At 37.3% G+C, this 16,000-nt stretch overlaps 1 long non-coding RNA gene across 16 annotated transcripts in view; it reads left to right on the plus strand.

Moving 5' to 3' along the window:
- The window catches only part of LOC129657751 (uncharacterized), a 136,324-nt gene that overhangs the window by 15,354 nt on the left and 104,970 nt on the right, over window positions 1-16,000 (plus strand). For 4 of the 16 annotated variants that reach the window (XR_008717071.1, XR_008717081.1, XR_008717082.1 and 1 more), the window contains exon 3: window positions 15,046-15,100. The exons of the other annotated variants lie outside the window; for them this stretch is intronic. This is a non-coding gene — a long non-coding RNA (uncharacterized LOC129657751). The remainder of the gene's footprint in view (window positions 1-15,045; window positions 15,101-16,000) is intronic. 16 annotated transcript variants of the gene reach the window in all.

The following is a 16,000-nucleotide window of genomic DNA, read 5'->3' on the forward strand; positions in this document are numbered from 1 at the left end:
GAAGGCACCACATTTCATCTCACATCAGACACAGGCTAGCTTTCTAGGACTCATTCCTTATGCCATAGATGTTGTTTCTTGACACCTTTATCTCAAAACTACAAACCCAGCAACCCCTCAATGGGCTTTCTGGTAACAGACTACTTCATGTTCCCTACCTCTCACTTAAAGGAAAATTTCAATTTCCTGAACCTTCCCTTAGTTTCAAAATGGCTGCCTCAAGGGTTAATGATTAGAGAAATGAGCACATGCAGAGGCAAAGAACTGCAGTCAGGAAGGAAAAGTGGTATCAATTTAAGCAACACATAAGTCACACAGCAGAGACACAAGATCCTTAGTCCTTCCCTGAAAAGCCTAGATAACATTGTGCAGTGCACATACCTCAGTTTATATGAAAACAACACTCCCACCAGATGAAAACTGCTGACCACAGGCACACTGACCTCAGTCTGGTTAGAACCAGAAGGTTGATGATTGAGATCCCTGAAATATCACTGTTACCTCAGTTCAGTTCAGTCGCTCAGTCTTGTCCGACTCTGCAACCCCATGGACTGCAGTATACCAGGCTTCCCCGTCCATCACAAACTCCCGGGGCTTACTCAAACTCATGTCCATCAAGTCTGTGATGCTATCCAACCATCCCATCCTATGTTGTCCCCTTCTTCTCCCACCTTCAACCTTTCCCACTGTTACCTCACCATCAACCAACCTGAAAATTAAGCACAAGCTGATCAAACACCCTGATAACTTTCCCTCACACTGTCATTAAAAACCTTTTCCTGAATGCCATTGGGGAGTTCAGAATTCTTGAGCACAAGATGACAGTTCTCCTTGCTTGGTACCTTGCTATAAACACTGTATTTTCCTTTGTCGGAACCTTGAGCCAGTAGATTGACTTTGCTGCATGTCAGGTGAGTGGATCCAAGAGTGGTTTGGTAATACTAGGATGGGTTATTTGGTCAATGCTGATATGAGGCCTTTCTCCTTTTTTCTAGACCATTTAAATTGTTTAACATGACTGCATGCTTAGTGTTCAGTCCATCCAACAAAGTGAAGTCAGTGTTTGTGATGTGAAATTTTCTGCAATAAGCATTTTATATGTGTAAACAAACTCATTTAATTCTCTGACATGGTATTTTAGCAGACAAAGAAACTGAGTAAAGAAGTTACGAGCCCATTGTGGAACTAAGTGGTGGACTTCGGTTGTCTTTTTCAGAGCCAACAGTGTTAGTCTCCAGTTAACACTGGCTCTGATCCTGAAAAGTCAGTTTCAGGGGTTCAGTTCAGTTCAGTCACTCAGTCATGTCTGACTCTTTGCGACCCCATGAACTGCAGAACACCAGGCCTCCATGTCCATCACCATCTCCTGGAATTCACTCAAACTCACGTCCATCGAGTCGGTGATGCCATCCAGCCATCTCATGCTCTGTCGTCCCCTTCTCCTCCTTCCCCCAATCCCTTCCAGCATCAGAGTCTTTTCCAGAGTCAACTCTTTGCATGAGGTGGCCAAAGTACTGGAGTTTCAGCTTTAGCATCATTCCTTCCAAAGAACACCCAGGGCTGATCTCCTTCAGAATGGACTGGTTGGATCTCCTTGCAGTCCAAGGAACTCTCAAGGCCCACCTATTCTTACTTGCTGCCGAAGAATTGTTGCTTTTGGACTGTGATGTTGGAGAAGACTCTTGAGAGTCCCTTGGACTGCAAGGAGATCCAACCAGTCCATTCTGAAGGAGATCAGCCCTGGGATTTCTTTGGAAGGAATGATGCTGACTTTGGCCACCTCATGCAAAGAGTTGACTCATTGGAAAAGACTCTGATGCTGGGAGGGATTGGGGGGAGGAGAAGGGGACAACGGAGGATGAGATGGCTGGATGGCATCGCTGACTCGATGGACGTGAGTCTGGGTGAACTCCGGGAGTTGGTGATGGACAGGGAGGCCTGGTGTGCTGCGATTCATGGGGTCGCAAAGAGTCGGACATGACTGAGCGACTGAGCTGAACTGAACTGATTCTTACTTGCACTGTATCCCAATGTATAGCATGGGATGTACTTAACATGTAATGAAGCAGTTATTAAATGAATTAATGAATGTTATTTTCACATTTTACTGGATTAAGTACAACCAGTATTAAACATTTTGAGCTCCTAGGGAAAATGCTGTGGAGCAGTCTAGAAAAGATGCTTGCTCCTTGGAAGAAAACTGTGACCAACTTAGATAGCATATTAAAAAGCAGAGACATTACTTTGCCAACAAAGACCCATCAGGTCAAAGCTATGGTTTTTTTCCAGTAGTCATGTATGGATGGGAGAATTGGACCATAAAGAAAGCTGAGCAACAAAGAATTGATGATTTTGAACTGTGGTGTTGGAGAAGACTCCTGAGAGTCCCATGGACTGCAAGGAGAATCAACCAGTGAACCCAAAGGAAATTCATCCTGAATATTTATTGGAAGGACTGATGCTAAAGCTGAAACTCCAATACTTTGGGTACCTGATGTGAAGAACTGACTCATTGGAAAAGATCCTGATGCTGGGAAAGATTGAAGGCAGGAGGAGAAGGGAATGATGGAGGATGGGATTGTTGGATGGCATCACCGCCTCGATGGACATGAGTTTGAGCAAGCTCTGGAATTTGGTGATGGACAGGAAGCCTTGCATGCTGCAGTCCATGGGGTTGCAAAGAGTCACACATGACTGAATGACTAAACTAAACTGAGTCTAGAAGAGTAGTTAAGAGTAAAGGATTAAGAATCACGATCCAGGGATGGTACCTCCATTTTAGCAGTCAACAGTCTAGTGATCTTACGTAGTTTCAGTTCAGTTCAGTTCAGTCCAGTCACGCAGTCGTGTCCAACTTTTTGCGACCCCATGAATCACAGCACGCCAGGCCTCCCTGTCCATCACCATCTTCTGGAATTCACTCAAACTCACATCCATCGAGTCAGTGATGCCATCCAGCCACCTCATCCTCTGTCGTCCCCTTTTCCTCTTTCCCCCAATCACTCCCACCATCAGTCTTTTCCAATGAGTCAACTCTTCACATGAGGTGGCCAGAGTACTGAAGTTTCAGCCTTAGCATCATTCCTTCCAAAGAACACCCAGGGCTGATCTCCTTAGAGCCCAAGGGACTCTCAAGAGTCTTCTCCAACACCACAGTTAAAATGCATCAATTTTTTGGCACTCAGCTTTCTTCACAGTCCAACTCTCACATCCATACATGACCACTGGAAAAACCATAGCCTTGACTAGACAGACCTTTCCTGGCAAAGTAATGTCTCTGCTTTTGAATATGCTATCTAGGTTGGTCATAACTTTTCTTCCAAGGAGTAAGCATCTTTTAATTTCATGGCTGAAGTCTCCATCTGCAGTGATTTTGGAGCCCCCAAAAATAAAGTCTGACACTGTTTGTACTGTTTCCCCATCTATTTGCCATGAAGTAATGGGACCAGATGCCATGATCTCCGTTTTCTGAAATGTTGAGCTTTAAGCCAACTTTTTCACTCTCCTCTTTCACTTTCACCAAGAGGCTGTTTTTTTTTTAGTTCCTCTTCACTTTCTGCCATAAGGGTGGTGTCATCTGCATATCTGAGGTTATTGATATTTCTCCCGGCAATCTTGATTCCAGCTTGTGCTTTTTCCAGCCCAGTGTTTCTCATGATATACTCTGCACATAAGTTAAATAAGCAGGCTGACAGTATACAGCCTTGACATACTCCTTTTCCTATTTGGAACCAGTCTGTTGTTCTGTGTCCAGTTCTAACAGTTGCATCCTGACCTGCATACAGGTTTCTCAAGAGGCAGATCAGGTGGTCTGGTATTCCCATCTCTTTTAGATTTCCACAGTTTATTGTGATCCACACAGTCAAAGGCTTTGGCATAGTCAATAAAGCAGAAGTAGATGTTTTTCTGAAACTCTCTTGCTTTTTCAATGATTCAGTGGACCTGTCTATTAATACATCCAGTGTCTCATATGTAACACTGGCATGAGGACATATATATAACTTGAGAGAATTCTAGAAAGCATATTGAGCTAAATGCTGTATTAATATATAGTTTAAAACAGAACTTGTTCTCAATTAAAGCTAATTATTTGTTAATATCATAAAAGTTCATTATTTTTTTTAAGTAAAATGCTTAAGCAAAATATTTAAATAGTGTAAGGCTTAGGACTGTCTTTAAGTATTGTGTGTGTGTGTTAGTTATTCAGTCATGTCTGACTCTTTGTGATCCCATGGACTGTAGCCCTCCGGGCTCCTCTGTCCATGGAGTTCTCCAGTCAGGAATACTGGAGTGGGTTGTCATTTCCTCCTCTAAGGGATCTTCCTTACCCATGGATTGAACCTGGGTCTCCTGCATTGTGGGCAGATTCTTACCATCTGAGCCACCAGGGAAGCCCCCTTTAAGTCTTAGAAAAAACAAAAGCATCATTTGGTTATCATAGAAAAATGGAATTTCCTACCAAAAAAATTTGTGGATATCAAATGCAATCCTTTATCCATTTCATCTACAGATATTTATTAAGCACTTATTATAATTGTAGATATTTTGGTGGTTACTGAGATGCTAGTGAGATAGAAGTATCACTCATGGTTCATACAGTCTAATAAGACAAAATTAGACATAAGACATAAGAAGTATGGGGCAGTGTGAAACCAGTAAATGATTTATTAGATGACTGAAATATATCTGAACCTGTATTCATTTCAGAGTCTAACATAGAAAGAAGAATAATAATTCAAGATAAAGAGCTAGAAGAAGGCAGGGCCTGATTACTACACTCTTGAAATTCTTGTGGATATTCTTCACATGTCATAAACATTCTTAAATGTTCAGTTCATTCGCTCAGTTGTGTCCGACTTTTCACGACCCCATGAATCTCAGCATGCCAGGCTTCCCTGTCCATCACCAACTCCCGGAGTTCACTCAGACTCACGTCCATCGAGTCAGTAATGCCATCCAGCCATCTCATCCTCTGTCGTCCCCTTCTCCTCTTGCCCCCAATCCCTCCCAGCATCAGAGTCTTTTCCAATGAGTCAACTCTTCGCATGAGGTGGCCAAAGTACTGGAGATTCAGCTTCGGCATCATTCCTTCCAAAGAAATCCCAGGGCTGATCTCCTGCAGAATGGACTGGTTGGATGTCCTTGCAGTTCAGCTGTTACTAAAAGATGCTAAGTCAGGGAGGAAATTGTGACACTGAATATGTCAAACTTTCCCTGACTTCCATGTTGACATTAGGTACGTTCCATTAACAGAACAAAAAATATGGCCCATATAGATAAATTGACAATGAAGTATACCTGTGTTCCTCTAAGTTGTCCATTGTTTTTTTTTTAAAGATCTAATTTGAATTGAATGCATGCTTTCAGACAATTCTATGAAGGTATCTATATGCCTGTACTATTTTCTACACATTCCAAATCTGTCATAGTATTATGTGCACCAATAAATGGACCTCCACCACTTCCTCTTTTCCAAGTGCTCAGCATTTCAATCTCCACTTCTCCAGGCCACATTGCCAGTATGAATTCTCATGTTTGCATTGTAAATCAAGTTTCTCTCTATATTTTGACCTCTTCTCAATTCAGTGTCCAGTGTTTCAGTGGTCCTATTATTCTCTTGAAGTCTCCCACTGCAAAGCCAGTTGTTCTCCTGGATTTGTTACGCAGAGCAATTTTGCTCTGCTTCAGTATCTTTTAAATACTTGCATATTCAGTCATCACTGCACTCAGCAATGGAAGAGCCCTCTTGTTTTTAGCACAGGCCCCTTAGAAACTAATGTAAGTTATGTCACAACTTGTTCTACACACACACTCAGACAAAATTCATGTCTGATTGTATTGTTCATTTAGCCAAAATAGATGGATTTTATATAATTATAAGATGATTTTCTTGTTAATAGAATGACCTTTGTGTCATATAATCATTTAGGCTATTACATTTACATAAGCTTTATATTTTAATTTCAAAGCAGACAGATGACTTTTTGTGTGTATGTGAACTCTTAGAACACTGTAACATAAGTATTTGTGAGAATAGATCTGTTTAAGCTATTATAACAGAAATGCTCAAAAGTAGCTGCAGGGATTGAGCACAGACAACTAGACAAGTACTACTTTGGAGTAGCCCTTGGCTACAATGGAGTAATTAGTCTGACTGATTACACTCTTCTTAATAGTTTATTCTGGACCTAACTATGGATTACAGATTCTTGTTGTTAAGACATTTCAGAGAAGACTTGTTTTAAGTTCAAGAAGTGTTTTGTTGAATTAATATCAGCCTTAGAATATAAAAAAGTACAGGTTTCATCTAGGGAGTCCTGAAAAGAGATACATAGAATTAACTATAAAGCAGATGCCCCATTAATTCAAACAACTATCATTCCAGATACCCAGAGAGACTGAGACAATTATTTTAGAAATATCAAATTTTGAAATTTACTCAACCTACAGTAAAAGCAAAAATGAGAAACTCATTTCCCAGAGGAAGCCCAGAGCTTGTGAGCATTTTTATTTTTATCACTATCTCTCTATAACAGATAGAGCATTTTAAACCATGGTAAAGGATTCTGAGTGATCTTACCCTTTGGAAAATAAAAGTGCTCATATTGCTCCCATCATCAAGCAAACAAATCCCAGAAAGCTTGAGTAAGCCCTTTTGCCCTCAGTTGATATATCATTTCCTTCACCTCTAAGTTTATAATGGTGAATCATTTTTAAATCCTTTTCTTAATCTTTCCAGTCACTCCTAAGTTTATTATTACTAAAATATTTTTATCTAAAAATTCCAATAATGAACTTACTGTCAAATTCAGTAAATAATGTTGTTCTTTATGTAATTTATCTCTCTCTGAAAATTTTCATATTAATCTATTTCTTTCTCCTTGAAACACTCCCTTTCTTATGGTACAACTTTATTCTGGTCATTCTCTTCATATCTGTAGCTTCTCTTTTTCACTGTATTTCTTATTTTAATTTTCTTTTCACAATTTTTAGTATTTCCATAAAAATCAGTCCTTTGTCAGTTGTTCTCATTCTGCAGCATCCCAAAGTAAATATTATCTCAACTGCCATCCATATTAATTCCCAGATTCTCATTCTCTGCAGGTATATAGACTTTTTCACTTGCTGCAACAGCATCCACACCCTAATTTAGGCAACATCAGCCATTTTTCAAAGTATTGATATATTACCACCATTGTAGTCAATCCAGGGCATCTTCCATTGAGTCATAAAATAATTGTTTTGTGAATTGCAAATTAGTTGCTCAATATTCTTTAGAATTTCATGCTCTTCAGGCAATGTGGCTAACTCTTTTCATGTGTATATATAAAGTCCAGCCTCTTTTCACCAGCTCTGTATAATTTTCTTAAAAATAAATGTTAAATTAATGCACATGAAAATGTTCCCTGATTATATAGCACTATTCAGTCTTAAATTGAGAATCGTCCTTAGGACCTGGACCTGAAAAGAGAAATAAGATGTAAATTCTTCAGTTTGGGAGTTCTCAGTTTACCAGAGTGAAGATGCTAAATTCAGAGTTAATTATAATAAAGAGCTATAAACATGACAATAATAGATATACATGTAATATATTTAGAAGGAAAAGTTATTTCAGATTGATCTAGCTTCTAAGAGGAGAAAATACATACCTTAAATCTAAAAGAATTTGAAATATTTAGGTAAAAAAAAAAAACAAGGTAAAAATGAAATACTTAGAATCATTTTTTTTTTTTGAGATTAGTTGTTTGTCAGTTGCTTCATTTGCTATTATTTTCTCCCATTCTGAAGGCTGTCTTTTCACCTTGCTTATAATTTCCTTTGTTGTGCAGAAGCTTTTAAGTTTAATTAGGTCCCATTTGTTTATTTTTGCCTTTATTTCCAATATTCTGGGAGGTGGGTCATAGAGGATCCTGCTGTGATGTATGTCGGATAGTGTTTTGCTTGTTCTCCTCTAGGAGTTTTATAGTTTCTGGTCTTACGTTTAGATCTTTAATCCATTTTGAGTTTATTTTTGTGTATGGTGTTAGAAAGTGTTCTAGTTTCATTCTTTTACAAGTGGTTGACCAGTTTTCCCAGCACCACTTGTTAAAAAGGTTGTCTTTAATCCCTTGTATATTCTTGCCTCCTTTGTCAAAGATAAGGTGTCCATATGTGTGTGGATTTATCTCTGGGCTTTCTATTTTGTTCCATTGATCTACATTTCTGTCTTTGTGCCAGTACCATACAGTCTTGATGACTGTGGCTTTGTAGTAGAGCCTGAAGTCAGGTAGGTTGATTCTTCCAGTTCCATTCTTCTATCTCAGAAATATACAAGCAACTCCTACAGCTCAATTCCAGAAAAATAAATGACCCAATCAAAAAATGGGCCAAAGAACTAAATAGACATTTCTCCAAAGAAGACATACAGATGGCTAACAAACACATGAAAAGATGCTCAACATCACTCATTATCAGAGGAATGCAAATCAAAACCACTATGAGGTACCATTTCACGCCAGTCAGAATGGCTGCAATCCAAAAGGCTACAAGCAATAAATGCTGGAGAGGGTGTGGAGAAAAGGGAACCCTCTTACACTGTTGGTGGGAATGCAAACTAGTACAGCCACTATGGAGAACAGTGTGGAGATTCCTTAAAAAACTGGAAATAGAATTGCCTTATGACCCAGAAATCCCACTGCTGGGCATACACAATGAGGAAACCAGAAGGGAAAGAGACATGTGTACCCCAATGTTCATTGCAGCACTGTTTATGATAGCCAGGACATGGAAGCAACCTAGATGTCCATCAGCAGATGAATGGATAAGAAAGCAGTGGTACATATACACAATGGAGTATTACCCAGCCATTAAAAAGAATACATTTGAATCAGTTCTAACGAGGTGGACAAAACTGGAGCCTATTATACAGAGTGAAGTAAGCCAGAAAGAAAAACACCAATACAGTATACTAACGCATATATATAGAATTTAGAAAGATGGTAACAATAACCCTGTATACGAGACAGCAAAAGAGACACTGATGTATAGAACAGTCTTTTGGACTCTGTGGGAGAGGGAGAGGGTGGGATGATTTGGGAGAATGGCATTGAAACATGTATAATATCATATATGAAACAGGTCTCCAGTCCAGGTTTGATGCACAATACTGGATGCTTGGAACTGGTGCACTGGGACGACCCAGAGGGATGGTATGGGGAGGGAGGAGGGAGGAGGGTTCAGGATGGGGAACACATGTATACCTGTGGTGGATTCATTTTGATATATGGCAAAACCAATACAATATTGTAAAGTTAAAAAATAAAATTTAAAAAAAAGAATCATTTTTTTAATTGTTTTTAAAAGTAGCTACCTATAGCTATATATGTCACTCTCAAACTTTCATCTCTAGCCTAGCACTTCACCTGAGCTGTGCCTTTTGTGTTAGCTACTTTCTCAGTATCTCTACCCATATTGAATAGTTATCTAATATTCATATTAAAGTTTAATATTTACTAATAGAGTCGGATACGACTGAGCGACTTCACTTTCACTTTTCACTTTCATGCATTGGAGAAGGAAATGGAAACCCACTCCAGTGTTCTTGCCTGGAGAATCCCAGGGGCGAGGGAGCCTGGTGGGCTGCCATCTATGGGGTCTCACAGAGTCAGACACGACTGAAGCGACTTAGCAGCAGCAGCAGCAGCAGTGTTAATCCCTAAAACCAATGGTCCCTAGATGTTCCTATGTTCTCCTTATAATTTTCTCTTTTCTTTCTCTCTTCTCAAAATAAATGGAAATTCCATTCTTATAGTTGCATAGGAACAAAACATTTAAATCACCTTGATTTCTTGTCTTCTCTTAAACCCATATCCAGTCTACTGGCTCTTTTCTCCATCTGGAAAGTACTTTCCCCGTCTCACTGTTTACTGCCTCACCTTCAGATTTTTTGCTCAGATGTCCTTGTTTTGTCTTTTGAAACCTACCATAATTATTTGATTTTTAAACTCCAAATAGTCTCTAGCCATCTTTGTTCTCCTGTTCTCCTGCTTTATATACCTTTTCAGGACTGTATATATCTTATGGTACATATTTACAACTTGTTTGCTTATTACACATTTTCTCCCACTAAAATGTATACTGTACGAGAGTAGGAGTTCTTGTCTATTTGGTTACCTGCAGTATAGCTAGAGCTTAGGGAGTTCTTTGCACACAGTAGGTGTTTAATAAATATTTGGTAATTGAGACAATAAAATGTGAATTCAGTGTTGGAGTATATTGCTTTTTTATAAACAGCTTAAAGTTAACTGAACTATACAAAAGTATTAATATTTGCTCACTGTATTCAGATGGTAAAGCATCTGCCCGCATTTGATCCCTGGGTCAGGAAGATCCCTTGCAGATGGAAATGGCAACCCATTCCAGCACTCTTGCCTAGAAAATTCCATGGATGGAGGAGCCTGATGGGCTATAGTCCATGGGGTCACAAAGAGTTGGACACGACTGAGCGACTTCACTTTCACTTTCATTCTAAAATAATTAAATCAAATTTGTAATGGTCCCAAGATGATAGGTCTTTAGGATCTTGTACTATTTCATTGGGATAAATGATAAACGGTCTTTATCATCATACTTTTATCATATATATCATCATATTTTTGTACCTTTTAAATTTTTAAATGGGTACTCTGGTAAACATTTTTACCTATCATCACTTTTAATTTTTGCAACAAAACTATGAGATAAAGTAGATTATTTAATTAAGATTTAGAGTTTAAGAACATGGGTAAATGGGAAGAGTTATTTGAACCCAGGCACTCTTATCCCTGATACATATTTGAGCTACTGTCCTTTATATGGTTTGATGGATATAAAAGAATAGCTGTAATAAATAGAACTTTTATTTTTTCTTCATAAAATTAAAATATTTTGGATTTTTCCGAAGTCCCAGTCTATAGAAAATATCTTGGTAACAATATATTTTTAAAGACATAAGTAAATCTCACATGGCATCAGGGAAAATGAAAACCAGTTTTATATAACAAAATCCTCTACATTTTTATATACTATATGTGCATATTCATTAGAAATGTCTGTATATAGAATCAAATCGTCTTTGCTTTCTTTATTAATATTACATAAGGATATGCTGTTTATCTATTAAAAGAGCATTTTCTAATAAGTAAACTATCTCGTTCATTTAGTTTTCTTCAGTAATTTGTACCAGTTCTTTGCTACCACATCTGTTATGTATTAAAAATGCCTCTGGTCATGTTCAACCTCTAGTTTTTAGTTAAAGAAGTTTTAATGGATTGAATTTAAAAATTACTCTATAAAAATATTCAACATCTCTTTTTCACTTTTTCTTTGTACTTTACCTTCAAAAAACACTTTGATAATCTCCGATGGTACACTCTATGTAGGTCTATTTATTTCTAACTTTGTTTCAAAGAGGTGAACTGGTAGTCTCCTCTAACCCAGATGTAATTAAATACAGGTAGAATTTATAATTTTACATCTAGTTGGTTTAGCAGTTTATATTCTCTAGGGCAGTTTGGCTTCTTTTTTGTTTTTGTTGTTTTTATTTGACAGCTTATGTCAAAATTGATTCTAATTCCAAACAGAAGGAGTTTTCTCCTTTATCCAGTGTCCTTAACTATCCAAAGACCCACAATTGACAAGATGCAGCTAATTCTTGCTTCTGATGTTTCTTGTCTTAGACATTTCAGACATCAAAGTTCCCTCCTGAGAAAATTATGTTCAGTCACTATAACCTCTAAGTAAATGGATTTGCCTTCAAATGTAGTGGGATCTTTTTTTTTTCTTCTTTGTGAACAGCAGATTATTCTGCTTTGTACTAAATTGATATCTGAGGGAAATGAATGTCAGAAATTTGGCCCATACAATATTCCATTTCCTTGTCAATGTCTACCAGGTCTTTTTGGCAGAAACAAAAAGGAATAGAAAGCCACTTTGAATAAAATGTTCTGTATTAATCAAAGGGAAACACCAACATATTAATTTTGCTTCTATACTGTTAAATTATAGTCACGACAAAATATGGACTTAAAACACTGCTTTCTAACAATGACTTCAATAGAGCAAGTGCTTTACCAAAATATTATATACCTCATGTTTGTAATTAAGCTGGCATATTGCAATGAGTTGCTCTAAATTCTTCATTTATAAGCAGTACAAACTTTATGTAACATCTATTGAGTTTTCCCAAGAAGAAAAAATGTGCAGGCAGATGGTTATGTTTATTTTTGAAGCCAAGGAATGAGTTTTGAATGGCCTAAATGTTCTTATTTTTTGTTTGTTTGTTTGCAACAATTTGTTTTGGCATACAACATATACTCTGGTGGGAGGACAGGTTCATCATCTCCTTGTGGACTAGCTCCATTTTTCTGAAGCAGGGACAAGTATCGGGTGAAGGAGGATTTTCTTTTCACTTCACTAGTTCTCACTGTTGATTCAGTTTAAGGTATCTTTTGAAGGTTTTTATCCACTGGAAAAGGGGTCATGCTTTCAAGGTAGATAAGAAGGATTGAGCAAACCTTGAGGCAATCAGCACAGGAAGCTATCAGCAAAATGCCCTTAACTCACAGATTTCACATAAATTCTGAACATAGGTAATAAATGATTGCACACTTGAATGGAACAGAAAGACTCCCTGAATTGGTTCATCTTCTATTAACTATTTGATAGCTCTTGAGACACAAAACCACTACAGGTCTTAGTAGCTTATAACAATGCATGTTCGGATTATAATTCTGAGAGTTAGTACTTTGGGCTGGGCTTTGCTAGGTGGTTCATGTGTTCTCCATTCTGTTCAGTCATTTTTGTGCAATCACCAGGCCTATTCATCTGAGCCTAATCTAGAATGACCTCCCCCTCTTCACCCTGGATATTCATCCAACTGGGTGGTTTATTTATCTAGCAATTGTATTACCAAGCAAAAACAGTAAGCACCAAGGCACAGACATTCTTCAGGCTTTGGGTTACACCATATTTGCCAATGTCCCATTGGCCAAAGAAAGCCCTGTGGCCAAATCATAGAAATATGAACATTTCTGTAATCTATCAGCTAAGCTATAGATTAATTGGCTCTATAATCTATCAGCATTTCTATAATCTATCAGCCAGGCTATAGATTAATTGAAACCTTGCTGTTCTCCATGAGAAATATTTATCAGTTCCTTCAAAGATAATCCTATGACTAACTCTAGTCCTCCAAATCCTTTAAGTTTGCTTTTATAACCACTTTTTTTATATATATACCATATAGTTATCCTGATGTGCATTCTCTCTTGCTATAATTAGCTATTAAAATTTAATTGGTTTGAAAAATGGCATCTTTCTTGTGGTTTTTGATCAGAAGGCTTTATTAGGATATGTTGAACCTTTATTACGTATTAGACTGATGAACAGACGAGACTGGTGGGCTACTGTCTGTGGAGTTGCAAAGAGTAGGACACAACTTAGCAACTAAACAACCACAACAAATGTGTTAGATGACAATGTACAAACATACATAAGGATGGTCTCCATTTTGAAGGATTTGATAGTCTACTCAGCAAGACTGTCCTACAATTTAAACTATGAATAATATGGATGAGATGCTTATGTGGTCCAGAAATGTGTTTTATAGGAATTATTTTTTAGTCCTTAACCAGATAATTTTTAATGAAGATCTCATCCCTTCCTTATGAAGAAAGAGTCAAAAACATAAAAAAAAATGGTGTGGAATCAAGGAATATTTTTGTCTATATACTGGTAGTATAAATTATTGCCTAAGAATCCACAGTGGGAGTTTTCCAGTTTTAGTGGATCTTCTCCCAAAAGCATTACTTGATCCATATAGTACAGTATAAAGTCTCTCAATGCAGTTAAGAATAGCTAGAAGAAGATACTTTCATATTCCAAGACTGAAAGCTTCTACCATTTTATATCAAGAAATAGCATTTTAAAACAAAGTAGATAACCTAATGCTTTAAGTAACACATTTATTTGCATAATGTCTATTTTTTTTAATATAATCCCTCTAAAGTTAACATTTGGGGATATTAGATAACATTAAATGAAAATACCATGCACATTAAATTCTATTTTCCATTACTAAATACTACTTTATCTACCTGTTCTTTAAAAAAGTATTTTATTTTCATTCATTTTCAGGCCCCAGAAGGAGATACATTGTTCTTTTATTCTAAAACAAAGTTATTCCTTCTTTATTCCTTCTTTCTTGTCTCTGGATTGTCTTGGGTCATGAGTCATCAATTAGCTTTGTTCATTTTCTTTGTATTTTTAGCCTTGCTCTACCTGTGAGAACTTTCCCTTTTGTGACACCCCCAACCAAACAAAAGAAAAGAAAACTCAAAAGAACAGACACTTTTAGGTTTTGATGGGCTCAGTTGCTCAGTCTTGGCTTACTCTTTGCAACCCCATGGACTATAGCTCACCTGGCTCCTCTCTCCATGGAATTTTCCAGGCAAAATTACTGGTGTGGGTTGCCATTTCCTTCTCCATTTAGGTGTTGATAGCTTTAATAAATCTTCCCTTGATACCATTTCAAACTGTCATTCTATATTTATTCTTCCTGTGTTTGAAAAAGGAAGTTCTAGTTAAGAACAAGCTTCATGCAAATCCTTCTACTACTGTCTATATTTTACACCTTTAAATGTACTATTTGAACTTGCAACACCCTTATTTCATTAAAAACAGCTAAGACACAAAGTTTTAGTCATTTGGCCCCGGTCATCAGAAATTCCATACCACTCTGCATTCTTCACTCTTCTCTTTAATGAGAGGAGAAAGCAGAGGTTGCAGATGGTAGTAAGAGTGAGAATTAGTTTATCCTAGTTTCTAGCAGGAGGGGGTATCTTTTGTTATCTTCTCAGGTGAGTCTAAGAGTATTCTCCTTCTTATGAGTTAGGTTGGTTTAAGGAACATACTACTCTTTTGATTCTTCTTTACAGTACTTTGAATCATTATCTGGTGTGCATTTTTCCTAAATTACTACCTTATGTTAAGCAAAGACTTATATATTATGCTACTTTGTTTTTCTAGTACTTCCCACAGGATCCTAAACCTTTCAGATGATCAGTAATTTTGGTGGCTATTGGTAAGTCAAGAATAGCAACATCCTGGTGTGTGGAAAGTTATTTACAACAAGGTATGAAATGGCAGACAGGAATGGGGAAATGGAGTTTAGTAATTTTAATACATCAGCATTTCCTTATTGTACTTTTTTTTTAATTTTTTATTTTTTTTAATTTTATTTTATTTTTAGACTTTACATAACTGCATTAGTTTTGCCAAATATCAAAATGAATCCGCCACTGGTATACATGTGTTCCCATCCCGAACCCCCCTCCCTCCTCCCTCCCCATTCCATCCCTCTGGGTCGTCCCAGTGCACCAGCCCCAAGCATCCAGTATCGTGCATCGAACCTGGACTGGCAACTCATTTCATACATGATATTTTACATGTTTCAATGCCATTCTCCCAAATCTTCCCACCCTCTCCCTCTCTCACAGAGTCCATAAGACTATTCTATACATCAGTGTCTCTTTTGCTGTCTCGTACACAGGGTTATTGTTACCATCTTTCTAAATTCCATATATATGCTTATTGTACTTGTTAGTTTTGTTCTAGAAAGAGACAAAAAGCAAATATTATATTTTAGCACTTTCCTTCCCTTTTTTCCATTTTCTTCTAAATAACTGAGCTGTTTGTAGATAAGCAGTATGCTACATCTGTCAGATTCTTGTAGAAGCAAGTCAGAAACATAATGGAGGGAAACATGAACTTGAGAAAGGGCTCCTTTTCCTTGAGCTTTCCAGTTCCTTCTAAACAACCAAAAGTGTTTAACCTTTCTATTGTTTTCAGTTGTGGCAAAGTCAAAGCCAATATAATATGAATGAATATGGATTTCTTTGATGGAAAATTGAGGTTATGAGATAAACAAGATTGTATTCTAAACAAAATACTTTAGTACCTCTAGTTCCATACTCTACGATAT

Source organism: Bubalus kerabau, chromosome 7 (assembly GCF_029407905.1).
Source record: "Bubalus kerabau isolate K-KA32 ecotype Philippines breed swamp buffalo chromosome 7, PCC_UOA_SB_1v2, whole genome shotgun sequence".
NCBI lineage: Eukaryota > Metazoa > Chordata > Mammalia > Artiodactyla > Bovidae > Bubalus > Bubalus kerabau.